The 12,243-nt window shown below is 54.4% G+C and overlaps 20 non-coding genes across 20 annotated transcripts; 15 read left to right on the top strand and 5 right to left on the bottom strand.

Moving 5' to 3' along the window:
• Positions 1 to 414: 414 nt before the first annotated feature.
• trnaa-ugc (transfer RNA alanine (anticodon UGC)) lies at positions 415 to 487 on the top strand. The gene has a single exon. It is a non-coding gene; the product is annotated as a tRNA-Ala (tRNA).
• A 407-nt stretch (positions 488 to 894) lies between these two features.
• Positions 895 to 967, top strand: trnam-cau (transfer RNA methionine (anticodon CAU)). The gene has a single exon. It is a non-coding gene; the product is annotated as a tRNA-Met (tRNA).
• Positions 968 to 1,453: 486 nt separating this feature from the next.
• Positions 1,454 to 1,526, top strand: trnaa-agc (transfer RNA alanine (anticodon AGC)). The gene has a single exon. It is a non-coding gene; the product is annotated as a tRNA-Ala (tRNA).
• A 735-nt stretch (positions 1,527 to 2,261) lies between these two features.
• trnap-ugg (transfer RNA proline (anticodon UGG)) lies at positions 2,262 to 2,333 on the bottom strand. Its single transcript has one exon. It is a non-coding gene; the product is annotated as a tRNA-Pro (tRNA).
• A 669-nt stretch (positions 2,334 to 3,002) lies between these two features.
• trnam-cau (transfer RNA methionine (anticodon CAU)) lies at positions 3,003 to 3,075 on the top strand. Its single transcript has one exon. It is a non-coding gene; the product is annotated as a tRNA-Met (tRNA).
• A 486-nt stretch (positions 3,076 to 3,561) lies between these two features.
• Positions 3,562 to 3,634, top strand: trnaa-agc (transfer RNA alanine (anticodon AGC)). The gene has a single exon. It is a non-coding gene; the product is annotated as a tRNA-Ala (tRNA).
• Positions 3,635 to 4,369: 735 nt separating this feature from the next.
• trnap-ugg (transfer RNA proline (anticodon UGG)) lies at positions 4,370 to 4,441 on the bottom strand. Its single transcript has one exon. It is a non-coding gene; the product is annotated as a tRNA-Pro (tRNA).
• A 189-nt stretch (positions 4,442 to 4,630) lies between these two features.
• Positions 4,631 to 4,703, top strand: trnaa-ugc (transfer RNA alanine (anticodon UGC)). Its single transcript has one exon. It is a non-coding gene; the product is annotated as a tRNA-Ala (tRNA).
• Positions 4,704 to 5,110: 407 nt separating this feature from the next.
• Positions 5,111 to 5,183, top strand: trnam-cau (transfer RNA methionine (anticodon CAU)). The gene has a single exon. It is a non-coding gene; the product is annotated as a tRNA-Met (tRNA).
• A 486-nt stretch (positions 5,184 to 5,669) lies between these two features.
• On the top strand, positions 5,670 to 5,742 carry trnaa-agc (transfer RNA alanine (anticodon AGC)). The gene has a single exon. It is a non-coding gene; the product is annotated as a tRNA-Ala (tRNA).
• Positions 5,743 to 6,477: 735 nt separating this feature from the next.
• On the bottom strand, positions 6,478 to 6,549 carry trnap-ugg (transfer RNA proline (anticodon UGG)). The gene has a single exon. It is a non-coding gene; the product is annotated as a tRNA-Pro (tRNA).
• A 189-nt stretch (positions 6,550 to 6,738) lies between these two features.
• On the top strand, positions 6,739 to 6,811 carry trnaa-ugc (transfer RNA alanine (anticodon UGC)). Its single transcript has one exon. It is a non-coding gene; the product is annotated as a tRNA-Ala (tRNA).
• A 407-nt stretch (positions 6,812 to 7,218) lies between these two features.
• Positions 7,219 to 7,291, top strand: trnam-cau (transfer RNA methionine (anticodon CAU)). The gene has a single exon. It is a non-coding gene; the product is annotated as a tRNA-Met (tRNA).
• Positions 7,292 to 7,777: 486 nt separating this feature from the next.
• On the top strand, positions 7,778 to 7,850 carry trnaa-agc (transfer RNA alanine (anticodon AGC)). The gene has a single exon. It is a non-coding gene; the product is annotated as a tRNA-Ala (tRNA).
• Positions 7,851 to 8,580: 730 nt separating this feature from the next.
• trnap-ugg (transfer RNA proline (anticodon UGG)) lies at positions 8,581 to 8,652 on the bottom strand. Its single transcript has one exon. It is a non-coding gene; the product is annotated as a tRNA-Pro (tRNA).
• Positions 8,653 to 8,841: 189 nt separating this feature from the next.
• On the top strand, positions 8,842 to 8,914 carry trnaa-ugc (transfer RNA alanine (anticodon UGC)). The gene has a single exon. It is a non-coding gene; the product is annotated as a tRNA-Ala (tRNA).
• Positions 8,915 to 9,321: 407 nt separating this feature from the next.
• trnam-cau (transfer RNA methionine (anticodon CAU)) lies at positions 9,322 to 9,394 on the top strand. The gene has a single exon. It is a non-coding gene; the product is annotated as a tRNA-Met (tRNA).
• A 504-nt stretch (positions 9,395 to 9,898) lies between these two features.
• On the top strand, positions 9,899 to 9,971 carry trnaa-agc (transfer RNA alanine (anticodon AGC)). The gene has a single exon. It is a non-coding gene; the product is annotated as a tRNA-Ala (tRNA).
• Positions 9,972 to 10,706: 735 nt separating this feature from the next.
• On the bottom strand, positions 10,707 to 10,778 carry trnap-ugg (transfer RNA proline (anticodon UGG)). The gene has a single exon. It is a non-coding gene; the product is annotated as a tRNA-Pro (tRNA).
• A 669-nt stretch (positions 10,779 to 11,447) lies between these two features.
• Positions 11,448 to 11,520, top strand: trnam-cau (transfer RNA methionine (anticodon CAU)). Its single transcript has one exon. It is a non-coding gene; the product is annotated as a tRNA-Met (tRNA).
• Positions 11,521 to 12,243: the final 723 nt, after the last annotated feature.

Raw genomic sequence — 12,243 nt, forward strand, 5'->3', positions numbered from 1 at the left:
GGTTGCCGCCTTGGACAGCTGACTGCACGCTGGCATTGTGCCACGTGATGAGGATTGACCAGGCTCCTTCAGTCATCAGTCACCTTCCATCGTTTGCCGTAAGCAGACGCTGCGAGGTGATGTGGATATCAGGTCCCAGGAGTGTGGAAGAGGAGGAAAAGGGCTCGTCCGGGATTTGAACGCGGGACCTCTCGCACCCAAAGCGAGAATCATACGCCTAGACCAACGAGCCACAGCGACTCTTCCGCTTCTGTGTTGTCAGCGAGCTGGAGCACGGGGGGAGGCGTCATTCGCTCGTCCCGTCAGACCTTCATCAATAAGTCAAGAAAGCCGACTGCCTTGCAGGCGAAGGGCAGTGGACGGTAAGAGGGGAACAAGCGGCACAAGGCGACGCCGAGGAGGAAGGGACAGCGAGGGGGATTAGCTCACATGGTAGAGCGCTCGCTTTGCATGCGAGAGGTAGCGGGATCGATGCCCGCATCCTCCAGGTGTACGCTGAGCGCTCGGTGTGCCGAAAGGTGTCCTTTAACCCCTGATCACGCCTTGCGAGGAGAGTGTGGAGCGTTTAGCAGCCACGCCCCCTTTTCATCTTCTCTCTGGCTTAAGTGCGTCTCCGCCACTCTCTCTTGACACTTCATGGCAGCATGTCAGAGGTCCGAGTGATGTCTTTAATGGCTGAGTGAGGGCACGATGCTGAAGCAGAGAGGCCATTTCAGCCAGAGAGACTTGTGCTAGGTGAGCTGTGAAAGACAGACTCGCGACAGAAACAAAGCCCCAACGTTTCGGGTGAGATCAAAAGGCAAATGCAACACCCAGCAGCGGGTGTCGCAAGATTAGGGAACAGGCGTCTGAAATCCCTGTGAGGCAAACTTTCCGGCCCGAGTGCCGCAGCTGGCCTCGTTGGCGTAGTAGGTAGCGCGTCAGTCTCATAATCTGAAGGTCGTGAGTTCGATCCTCACACGGGGCAGGGCCACTCGCTTTCTTGCTCTTCTCAGACACTTGCAGCAGCTATTCGCTCAGAACCACGTCTGCGTGCCTACCACGTGGAAAGCGTCACCAAAGCCGCACCCCTTTCCTACATAACACTCACATTCAGAGTTAAGTCCACAAACTTGCCCTAACTTTCGCTGGCGCTGCTGTCAGCCTGCCCCTGTTGCCGATGAAAGGCTCACACAGCGTCATGACAGTTGCAAAACAATGTTCCACACTCCGTAAGCAACAACTTCAGTGTTTCAAGTCACCCGATATGCCGAGAGTCAAAGGAGCGCAAAACCCCAAGCGTCAAAAGACAAGATGAGTTGATGGAAAGAGCATTGAATTGAGGAGCACAAAAGTTCAGCTCGTACAATAGGCAAGGAAGGTCTATTCGTGCGTCTTCATCGCACTTGAAAGGACTGCCTTGCAGACCAAGGGCAGCGGGCGGTAAGACATGATGCCGAGAGGCCTGAAGCGAGGGGGATTAGCTCAAATGGTAGAGCGCTCGCTTAGCATGCGAGAGGTAGCGGGATCGATGCCCGCATCCTCCAGGTGCGAGTCTGGAGCTCTGGGAGCCAGGTGCTCTCCTTTAGCCTCTGCGACTTCTGATAGGTTCTCCTCCACTCAACGTCCTTCAGCTGTCAAGCATTAAAGGGCCACGCCTCCTTCCCCACCTCAGTCTGCACCGAGTGCGTCTCCGGCATTTTCTCGTCCGATTTGGCAGCTTAGCAAATGAAAAGTATATCCGAGTGAAAACGGTGGTGAGAATACTCTCACGAATCCTTAGAAGACGTGCGTTTGATCAACGATTGCTTAACATTCCCATTCGAGCCATCAAGCTCGTAGTTTTCCTTCAAATATTGAAAGCTGTCAGCGAGCACATCACGCTCTGCAGGACGGTGAAGTATTTGGAGTACTTCAACAGAAAGAAGAGCAGACAGCTCCACAAATATGCGAGGCGCAGAGAGCGCAAGGCGAGCCCCGCACACGTTTCGGTGGCTGAGAGAGGGCGGTTTTTGCTTCTGCATTTCTCAAGTAATGGCGCATGACGACAAGCGATCGCGGTGCTCATTTACCACATAGCGGTGAGGAGTTTTCAGGACGTGTTCTTTTGAACGAGCAACGAGGTTGCCGCCTTGGACAGCTGACTGCAAGCTGGCATTGTGCCACGTGATGAGGATTGACCAGGCTCCTTCAGTCATCAGTCACCTTCCATCGTTTGCCGTAAGCAGACGCTGCGAGGTGATGTGGATATCAGGTCCCAGGAGTGTGGAAGAGGAGGAAAAGGGCTCGTCCGGGATTTGAACCCGGGACCTCTCGCACCCAAAGCGAGAATCATACGCCTAGACCAACGAGCCACAGCAACTCTTCCGCTTCTGTGTTGTCAGCGAGCTGGAGCACGGGGGGAGGCGTCATTCGCTCGTCCCGTCAGACCTTCATCAATAAGTCAAGAAAGCCGACTGCCTTGCAGGCGAAGGGCAGTGGACGGCGCCCGGTAAGAGGGGAACAAGCGGCACAAGGCGACGCCGAGGAGGAAGGGACAGTGAGGGGGATTAGCTCACATGGTAGAGCGCGCGCTTTGCATGCGAGAGGTAGCGGGATGGATGCCCGCATCCTCCAGGTGTACGCTGAGCGCTCGGTGTGCCGAAAGGTGTCCTTTAACCCCTGATCACGCCTTGCGAGGAGAGTGTGGAGCGTTTAGCAGCCACGCCCCCTTTTCATCTTCTCTCTGGCTTAAGTGCGTCTCCGCCACTCTCTCTTGACACTTCATGGCAGCATGTCAGAGGTCCGAGTGATGTCTTTAATGGCTGAGTGAGGGCACGATGCTGAAGCAGAGAGGCCATTTCAGCCAGAGAGACTTGTGCTAGGTGAGCTGTGAAAGACAGACTCGCGACAGAAACAAAGCCCCAACGTTTCGGGTGAGATCAAAAGGCAAATGCAACACCCAGCAGCGGGTGTCGCAAGATTAGGGAACAGGCGTCTGAAATCCCTGTGAGGCAAACTTTCCGGCCCGAGTGCCGCAGCTGGCCTCGTTGGCGTAGTAGGTAGCGCGTCAGTCTCATAATCTGAAGGTCGTGAGTTCGATCCTAACACGGGGCAGGGCCACTCGCTTTCTTGCTCTTCTCAGACACTTGCAGCAACTATTCGCTCAGAACCACGTCTGCGTGCCTACCACGTGGAAAGCGTCACCAAAGCCGCACCCCTTTCCTACATAACACTCACATTCAGAGTTAAGTCCACAAATTTGCCCTAACTTTCGCTGGCGCTGCTGTCAGCCTGCCCCTGTTGCCGATGAAAGGCTCACACAGCGTCATGACAGTTGCAAAACAATGTTCCACACTCCGTAAGCAACAACTTCAGTGTTTCAAGTCACCCGATATGCCGAGAGTCAAAGGAGTGCAAAACCCCAAGCGTCAAAAGACAAGATGAGTTGATGGAAAGAGCATTGAATTGAGGAGCACAAAAGTTCAGCTCGTACAATAGGCAAGGAAGGTCTATTCGTGCGTCTTCATCGCACTTGAAAGGACTGCCTTGCAGACCAAGGGCAGCGGGCGGTAAGACATGATGCCGAGAGGCCTGAAGCGAGGGGGATTAGCTCAAATGGTAGAGCGCTCGCTTAGCATGCGAGAGGTAGCGGGATCGATGCCCGCATCCTCCAGGTGCGAGTCTGGAGCTCTGGGAGCCAGGTGCTCTCCTTTAGCCTCTGCGACTTCTGATAGGTTCTCCTCCACTCAACGTCCTTCAGCTGTCAAGCATTAAAGGGCCACGCCTCCTTCCCCACCTCAGTCTGCACCGAGTGCGTCTCCGGCATTTTCTCGTCCGATTTGGCAGCTTAGCAAATGAAAAGTATATCCGAGTGAAAACGGTGGTGAGAATACTCTCACGAATCCTTAGAAGACGTGCGTTTGATCAACGATTGCTTAACATTCACATTCGAGCCATCAAGCTCGTAGTTTTCCTTCAAATATTGAAAGCTGTCAGCGAGCACATCACGCTCTGCAGGACGGTGAAGTATTTGGAGTACTTCAACAGAAAGAAGAGCAGACAGCTCCACAAATATGCGAGGCGCAGAGAGCGCAAGGCGAGCCCCGCACACGTTTCGGTGGCTGAGAGAGGGCGGTTTTTGCTTCTGCATTTCTCAAGTAATGGCGCATGACGACAAGCGATCGCGGTGCTCATTTACCACATAGCGGTGAGGAGTTTTCAGGACGTGTTCTTTTGAACGAGCAACGAGGTTGCCGCCTTGGACAGCTGACTGCAAGCTGGCATTGTGCCACGTGATGAGGATTGACCAGGCTCCTTCAGTCATCAGTCACCTTCCATCGTTTGCCGTAAGCAGACGCTGCGAGGTGATGTGGATATCAGGTCCCAGGAGTGTGGAAGAGGAGGAAAAGGGCTCGTCCGGGATTTGAACCCGGGACCTCTCGCACCCAAAGCGAGAATCATACGCCTAGACCAACGAGCCACAGCGACTCTTCCGCTTCTGTGTTGTCAGCGAGCTGGAGCACGGGGGGAGGCGTCATTCGCTCGTCCCGTCAGACCTTCATCAATAAGTCAAGAAAGCCGACTGCCTTGCAGGCGAAGGGCAGTGGACGGCGCCCGGTAAGAGGGGAACAAGCGGCACAAGGCGACGCCGAGGAGGAAGGGACAGTGAGGGGGATTAGCTCACATGGTAGAGCGCTCGCTTTGCATGCGAGAGGTAGCGGGATCGATGCCCGCATCCTCCAGGTGTACGCTGAGCGCTCGGTGTGCCGAAAGGTGTCCTTTAACCCCTGATCACGCCTTGCGAGGAGAGTGTGGAGCGTTTAGCAGCCACGCCCCCTTTTCATCTTCTCTCTGGCTTAAGTGCGTCTCCGCCACTCTCTCTTGACACTTCATGGCAGCATGTCAGAGGTCCGAGTGATGTCTTTAATGGCTGAGTGAGGGCACGATGCTGAAGCAGAGAGGCCATTTCAGCCAGAGAGACTTGTGCTAGGTGAGCTGTGAAAGACAGACTCGCGACAGAAACAAAGCCCCAACGTTTCGGGTGAGATCAAAAGGCAAATGCAACACCCAGCAGCGGGTGTCGCAAGATTAGGGAACAGGCGTCTGAAATCCCTGTGAGGCAAACTTTCCGGCCCGAGTGCCGCAGCTGGCCTCGTTGGCGTAGTAGGTAGCGCGTCAGTCTCATAATCTGAAGGTCGTGAGTTCGATCCTCACACGGGGCAGGGCCACTCGCTTTCTTGCTCTTCTCAGACACTTGCAGCAACTATTCGCTCAGAACCACGTCTGCGTGCCTACCACGTGGAAAGCGTCACCAAAGCCGCACCCCTTTCCTACATAACACTCACATTCAGAGTTAAGTCCACAAATTTGCCCTAACTTTCGCTGGCGCTGCTGTCAGCCTGCCCCTGTTGCCGATGAAAGGCTCACACAGCGTCATGACAGTTGCAAAACAATGTTCCACACTCCGTAAGCAACAACTTCAGTGTTTCAAGTCACCCGATATGCCGAGAGTCAAATGAGCGCAAAACCCCAAGCGTCAAAAGACAAGATGAGTTGATGGAAAGAGCATTGAATTGAGGAGCACAAAAGTTCAGCTCGTACAATAGGCAAGGAAGGTCTATTCGTGCGTCTTCATCGCACTTGAAAGGACTGCCTTGCAGACCAAGGGCAGCGGGCGGTAAGACATGATGCCGAGAGGCCTGAAGCGAGGGGGATTAGCTCAAATGGTAGAGCGCTCGCTTAGCATGCGAGAGGTAGCGGGATCGATGCCCGCATCCTCCAGGTGCGAGTCTGGATCTCTGGGAGCCAGGTGCTCTCCTTTAGCCTCTGCGACTTCTGATAGGTTCTCCTCCGCTCAACGTCCTTCAGCTGTCAAGCATTGAAGGGCCACGCCTCCTTCCCCACCTCAGTCTGCACCGAGTGCGTCTCCGGCATTTTCTCGTCCGATTTGGCAGCTTAGCAAATGAAAAGTATATCCGAGTGAAAACGGTGGTGAGAATACTCTCACGAATCCTTAGAAGACGTGCGTTTGATCAACGATTGCTTAACATTCACATTCGAGCCATCAAGCTCGTAGTTTTCCTTCAAATATTGAAAGCTGTCAGCGAGCACATCACGCTCTGCAGGACGGTGAAGTATTTGGAGTACTTCAACAGAAAGAAGAGCAGACAGCTCCACAAATATGCGAGGCGCAGAGAGCGCAAGGCGAGCCCCGCACACGTTTCGGTGGCTGAGAGAGGGCGGTTTTTGCTTCTGCATTTCTCAAGTAATGGCGCATGACGACAAGCGATCGCGGTGCTCATTTACCACATAGCGGTGAGGAGTTTTCAGGACGTGTTCTTTTGAACGAGCAACGAGGTTGCCGCCTTGGACAGCTGACTGCACGCTGGCATTGTGCCACGTGATGAGGATTGACCAGGCTCCTTCAGTCATCAGTCACCTTCCATCGTTTGCCGTAAGCAGACGCTGCGAGGTGATGTGGATATCAGGTCCCAGGAGTGTGGAAGAGGAGGAAAAGGGCTCGTCCGGGATTTGAACCCGGGACCTCTCGCACCCAAAGCGAGAATCATACGCCTAGACCAACGAGCCACAGCGACTCTTCCGCTTCTGTGTTGTCAGCGAGCTGGAGCACGGGGGGAGGCGTCATTCGCTCGTCCCGTCAGACCTTCATCAATAAGTCAAGAAAGCCGACTGCCTTGCAGGCGAAGGGCAGTGGACGGCGCCCGGTAAGAGGGGAACAAGCGGCACAAGGCGACGCCGAGGAGGAAGGGACAGCGAGGGGGATTAGCTCACATGGTAGAGCGCTCGCTTTGCATGCGAGAGGTAGCGGGATCGATGCCCGCATCCTCCAGGTGTACGCTGAGCGCTCGGTGTGCCGAAAGGTGTCCTTTAACCCCTGATCACGCCTTGCGAGGAGAGTGTGGAGCGTTTAGCAGCCACGCCCCCTTTTCATCTTCTCTCTGGCTTAAGTGCGTCTCCGCCACTCTCTCTTGACACTTCATGGCAGCATGTCAGAGGTCCGAGTGATGTCTTTAATGGCTGAGTGAGGGCACGATGCTGAAGCAGAGAGGCCATTTCAGCCAGAGAGACTTGTGCTAGGTGAGCTGTGAAAGACAGACTCGCGACAGAAACAAAGCCCCAACGTTTCGGGTGAGATCAAAAGGCAAATGCAACACCCAGCAGCGGGTGTCGCAAGATTAGGGAACAGGCGTCTGAAATCCCTGTGAGGCAAACTTTCCGGCCCGAGTGCCGCAGCTGGCCTCGTTGGCGTAGTAGGTAGCGCGTCAGTCTCATAATCTGAAGGTCGTGAGTTCGATCCTCACACGGGGCAGGGCCACTCGCTTTCTTGCTCTTCTCAGACACTTGCAGCAACTATTCGCTCAGAACCACGTCTGCGTGCCTACCACGTGGAAAGCGTCACCAAAGCCGCACCCCTTTCCTACATAACACTCACATTCAGAGTTAAGTCCACAAATTTGCCCTAACTTTCGCTGGCGCTGCTGTCAGCCTGCCCCTGTTGCCGATGAAAGGCTCACACAGCGTCATGACAGTTGCAAAACAATGTTCCACACTCCGTAAGCAACAACTTCAGTGTTTCAAGTCACCCGATATGCCGAGAGTCAAATGAGCGCAAAACCCCAAGCGTCAAAAGACAAGATGAGTTGATGGAAAGAGCATTGAATTGAGGAGCACAAAAGTTCAGCTCGTACAATAGGCAAGGAAGGTCTATTCGTGCGTCTTCATCGCACTTGAAAGGACTGCCTTGCAGACCAAGGGCAGCGGGCGGTAAGACATGATGCCGAGAGGCCTGAAGCGAGGGGGATTAGCTCAAATGGTAGAGCGCTCGCTTAGCATGCGAGAGGTAGCGGGATCGATGCCCGCATCCTCCAGGTGCGAGTCTGGATCTCTGGGAGCCAGGTGCTCTCCTTTAGCCTCTGCGACTTCTGATAGGTTCTCCTCCGCTCAACGTCCTTCAGCTGTCAAGCATTGAAGGGCCACCTTCCCCACCTCAGTCTGCACCGAGTGCGTCTCCGGCATTTTCTCGTCCGATTTGGCAGCTTAGCAAATGAAAAGTATATCCGAGTGAAAACGGTGGTGAGAATACTCTCACGAATCCTTAGAAGACGTGCGTTTGATCAACGATTGCTTAACATTCACATTCGAGCCATCAAGCTCGTAGTTTTCCTTCAAATATTGAAAGCTGTCAGCGAGCACATCACGCTCTGCAGGACGGTGAAGTATTTGGAGTACTTCAACAGAAAGAAGAGCAGACAGCTCCACAAATATGCGAGGCGCAGAGAGCGCAAGGCGAGCCCCGCACACGTTTCGGTGGCTGAGAGAGGGCGGTTTTTGCTTCTGCATTTCTCAAGTAATGGCGCATGACGACAAGCGATCGCGGTGCTCATTTACCACATAGCGGTGAGGAGTTTTCAGGACGTGTTCTTTTGAACGAGCAACGAGGTTGCCGCCTTGGACAGCTGACTGCACGCTGGCATTGTGCCACGTGATGAGGATTGACCAGGCTCCTTCAGTCATCAGTCACCTTCCATCGTTTGCCGTAAGCAGACGCTGCGAGGTGATGTGGATATCAGGTCCCAGGAGTGTGGAAGAGGAGGAAAAGGGCTCGTCCGGGATTTGAACCCGGGACCTCTCGCACCCAAAGCGAGAATCATACGCCTAGACCAACGAGCCACAGCGACTCTTCCGCTTCTGTGTTGTCAGCGAGCTGGAGCACGGGGGGAGGCGTCATTCGCTCGTCCCGTCAGACCTTCATCAATAAGTCAAGAAAGCCGACTGCCTTGCAGGCGAAGGGCAGTGGACGGCGCCCGGTAAGAGGGGAACAAGCGGCACAAGGCGACGCCGAGGAGGAAGGGACAGCGAGGGGGATTAGCTCACATGGTAGAGCGCTCGCTTTGCATGCGAGAGGTAGCGGGATCGATGCCCGCATCCTCCAGGTATACGCTGAGCGCTCGGTGTGCCGAAAGGTGTCCTTTAACCCCTGATCACGCCTTGCGAGGAGAGTGTGGAGCGTTTAGCAGCCACGCCCCCTTTTCATCTTCTCTCTGGCTTAAGTGCGTCTCCGCCACTCTCTCTTGACACTTCATGGCAGCATGTCAGAGGTCCGAGTGATGTCTTTAATGGCTGAGTGAGGGCACGATGCTGAAGCAGAGAGGCCATTTCAGCCAGAGAGACTTGTGCTAGGTGAGCTGTGAAAGACAGACTCGCGACAGAAACAAAGCCCCAAAGTCTCGGGTGAGATCAAAAGGCAAATGCAACACCCAGCAGCGGGTGTCGCAAGATTAGGGAACAGGCGTCTGAAATCCCTGTGAGGCAAACTTTCCGGCCCGAGTGCCGCAGCTGGCCTCGTTGGCGTAGTAGGTAGCGCGTCAGTCTCATAATCTGAAGGTCGTGAGTTCGATCCTCACACGGGGCAGGGCCACTCGCTTTCTTGCTCTTCTCAGACACTTGCAGCAACTATTCGCTCAGAACCACGTCTGCGTGCCTACCACGTGGAAAGCGTCACCTTTACACGGGAGAGGAGCAAAGCCGCACCCCTTTCCTACATAACACTCACATTCAGAGTTAAGTCCACAAATTTGCCCTAACTTTCGCTGGCGCTGCTGTCAGCCTGCCCCTGTTGCCGATGAAAGGCTCACACAGCGTCATGACAGTTGCAAAACAATGTTCCACACTCCGTAAGCAACAACTTCAGTGTTTCAAGTCACCCGATATGCCGAGAGTCAAAGGAGCGCAAAACCCCAAGCGTCAAAAGACAAGATGAGTTGATGGAAAGAGCATTGAATTGAGGAGCACAAAAGTTCAGCTCGTACAATAGGCAAGGAAGGTCTATTCGTGCGTCTTCATCGCACTTGAAAGGACTGCCTTGCAGACCAAGGGCAGCGGGCGGTAAGACATGATGCCGAGAGGCCTGAAGCGAGGGGGATTAGCTCAAATGGTAGAGCGCTCGCTTAGCATGCGAGAGGTAGCGGGATCGATGCCCGCATCCTCCAGGTGCGAGTCTGGATCTCTGGGAGCCAGGTGCTCTCCTTTAGCCTCTGCGACTTCTGATAGGTTCTCCTCCGCTCAACGTCCTTCAGCTGTCAAGCATTGAAGGGCCACGCCTCCTTCCCCACCTCAGTCTGCACCGAGTGCGTCTCCGGCATTTTCTCGTCCGATTTGGCAGCTTAGCAAATGAAAAGTATATCCGAGTGAAAACGGTGGTGAGAATACTCTCACGAATCCTTAGAAGACGTGCGTTTGATCAACGATTGCTTAACATTCACATTCGAGCCATCAAGCTCGTAGTTTTCCTTCAAATATTGAAAGCTGTCAGCGAGCACATCATGCTCTGCAGGACGGTGAAGTATTTGGAGTACTTCAACAGAAAGAAGAGCAGACAGCTCCACAAATATGCGAGGCGCAGAGAGCGCAAGGCGAGCCCCGCACACGTTTCGGTGGCTGAGAGAGGGCGGTTTTTGCTTCTGCATTTCTCAAGTAATGGCGCATGACGACAAGCGATCGCGGTGCTCATTTACCACATAGCGGTGAGGAGTTTTCAGGACGTGTTCTTTTGAACGAGCAACGAGGTTGCCGCCTTGGACAGCTGACTGCACGCTGTCATTGTGCCACGTGATGAGGATTGACCAGGCTCCTTCAGTCATCAGTCACCTTCCATCGTTTGCCGTAAGCAGACGTTGCGAGGTGATGTGGATATCAGGTCCCAGGAGTGTGGAAGAGGAGGAAAAGGGCTCGTCCGGGATTTGAACCCGGGACCTCTCGCACCCAAAGCGAGAATCATACGCCTAGACCAACGAGCCACAGCGACTCTTCCGCTTCTGTGTTGTCAGCGAGCTGCAGGACGGGGGGAGGCGTCATTCGCTCGTCCCGTCAGACCTTCATCAATAAGTCAAGAAAGCCGACTGCCTTGCAGGCGAAGGGCAGTGGACGGCGCCCGGTAAGAGGGGAACAAGCGGCACAAGGCGACGCCGAGGAGGAAGGGACAGCGAGGGGGATTAGCTCACATGGTAGAGCGCGCGCTTTGCATGCGAGAGGTAGCGGGATCGATGCCCGCATCCTCCAGGTGTACGCTGAGCGCTCGGTGTGCCGAAAGGTGTCCTTTAACCCCTGATCACGCCTTGCGAGGAGAGTGTGGAGCGTTTAGCAGCCACGCCCCCTTTTCATCTTCTCTCTGGCTTAAGTGCGTCTCCGCCACTCTCTCTTGACACTTCATGGCAGCATGTCAGAGGTCCGAGTGATGTCTTTAATGGCTGAGTGAGGGCACGATGCTGAAGCAGAGAGGCCATTTCAGCCAGAGAGACTTGTGCTAGGTGAGCTGTGAAAGACAGACTCGCGACAGAAACAAAGCCCCAAAGTCTCGGGTGAGATCAAAAGGCAAATGCAACACCCAGCAGCGGGTGTCGCAAGATTAGGGAACAGGCGTCTGAAATCCCTGTGAGGCAAACTTTCCGGCCCGAGTGCCGCAGCTGGCCTCGTTGGCGTAGTAGGTAGCGCGTCAGTCTCATAATCTGAAGGTCGTGAGTTCGATCCTCACACGGGGCAGGGCCACTCGCTTTCTTGCTCTTCTCAGACACTTGCAGCAACTATTCGCTCAGAACCACGTCTGCGTGCCTACCACGTGGAAAGCGTCACCAAAGCCGCACCCCTTTCCTACATAACACTCACATTCAGAGTTAAGTCCACAAATTTGCCCTAACTTTCGCTGGCGCTGCTGTCAGCCTGCCCCTGTTGCCGATGAAAGGCTCACACAGCGTCATGACAGTTGCAAAACAATGTTCCACACTCCGTAAGCAACAACTTCAGTGTTTCAAGTCACCCGATATGCCGAGAGTCAAAGGAGCGCAAAACCCCAAGCGTCAAAAGACCAGATGAGTTGATGGAAAGAGCATTGAATTGAGGAGCACAAAAGTTCAGCTCGTACAATAGGCAAGGAAGGTCTATTCGTGCGTCTTCATCGCACTTGAAAGGACTGCCTTGCAGACCAAGGGCAGCGGGCGGTAAGACATGATGCCGAGAGGCCTGAAGCGAGAGGGATTAGCTCAAATGGTAGAGCGCTCGCTTAGCATACGAGAGGTAGCGGGATCGATGCCCGCATCCTCCAGGTGCGAGTCTGGAGCTCTGGGAGCCAGGTGCTCTCCTTTAGCCTCTGCGACTTCTGATAGGTTCTCCTCCGCTCAACGTCCTTCAGCTGTCAAGCATTAAAGGGCCACGCCTCCTTCCCCACCTCAGTCTGCACCGAGTGCGTCTCCGGCATTTTCTCGTCCG

This window comes from Lepisosteus platostomus, chromosome 6 (assembly GCF_059453375.1).
Source record: "Lepisosteus platostomus isolate fLepPlt1 chromosome 6, fLepPlt1.hap1, whole genome shotgun sequence".
Lineage (NCBI taxonomy): Eukaryota > Metazoa > Chordata > Actinopteri > Semionotiformes > Lepisosteidae > Lepisosteus > Lepisosteus platostomus.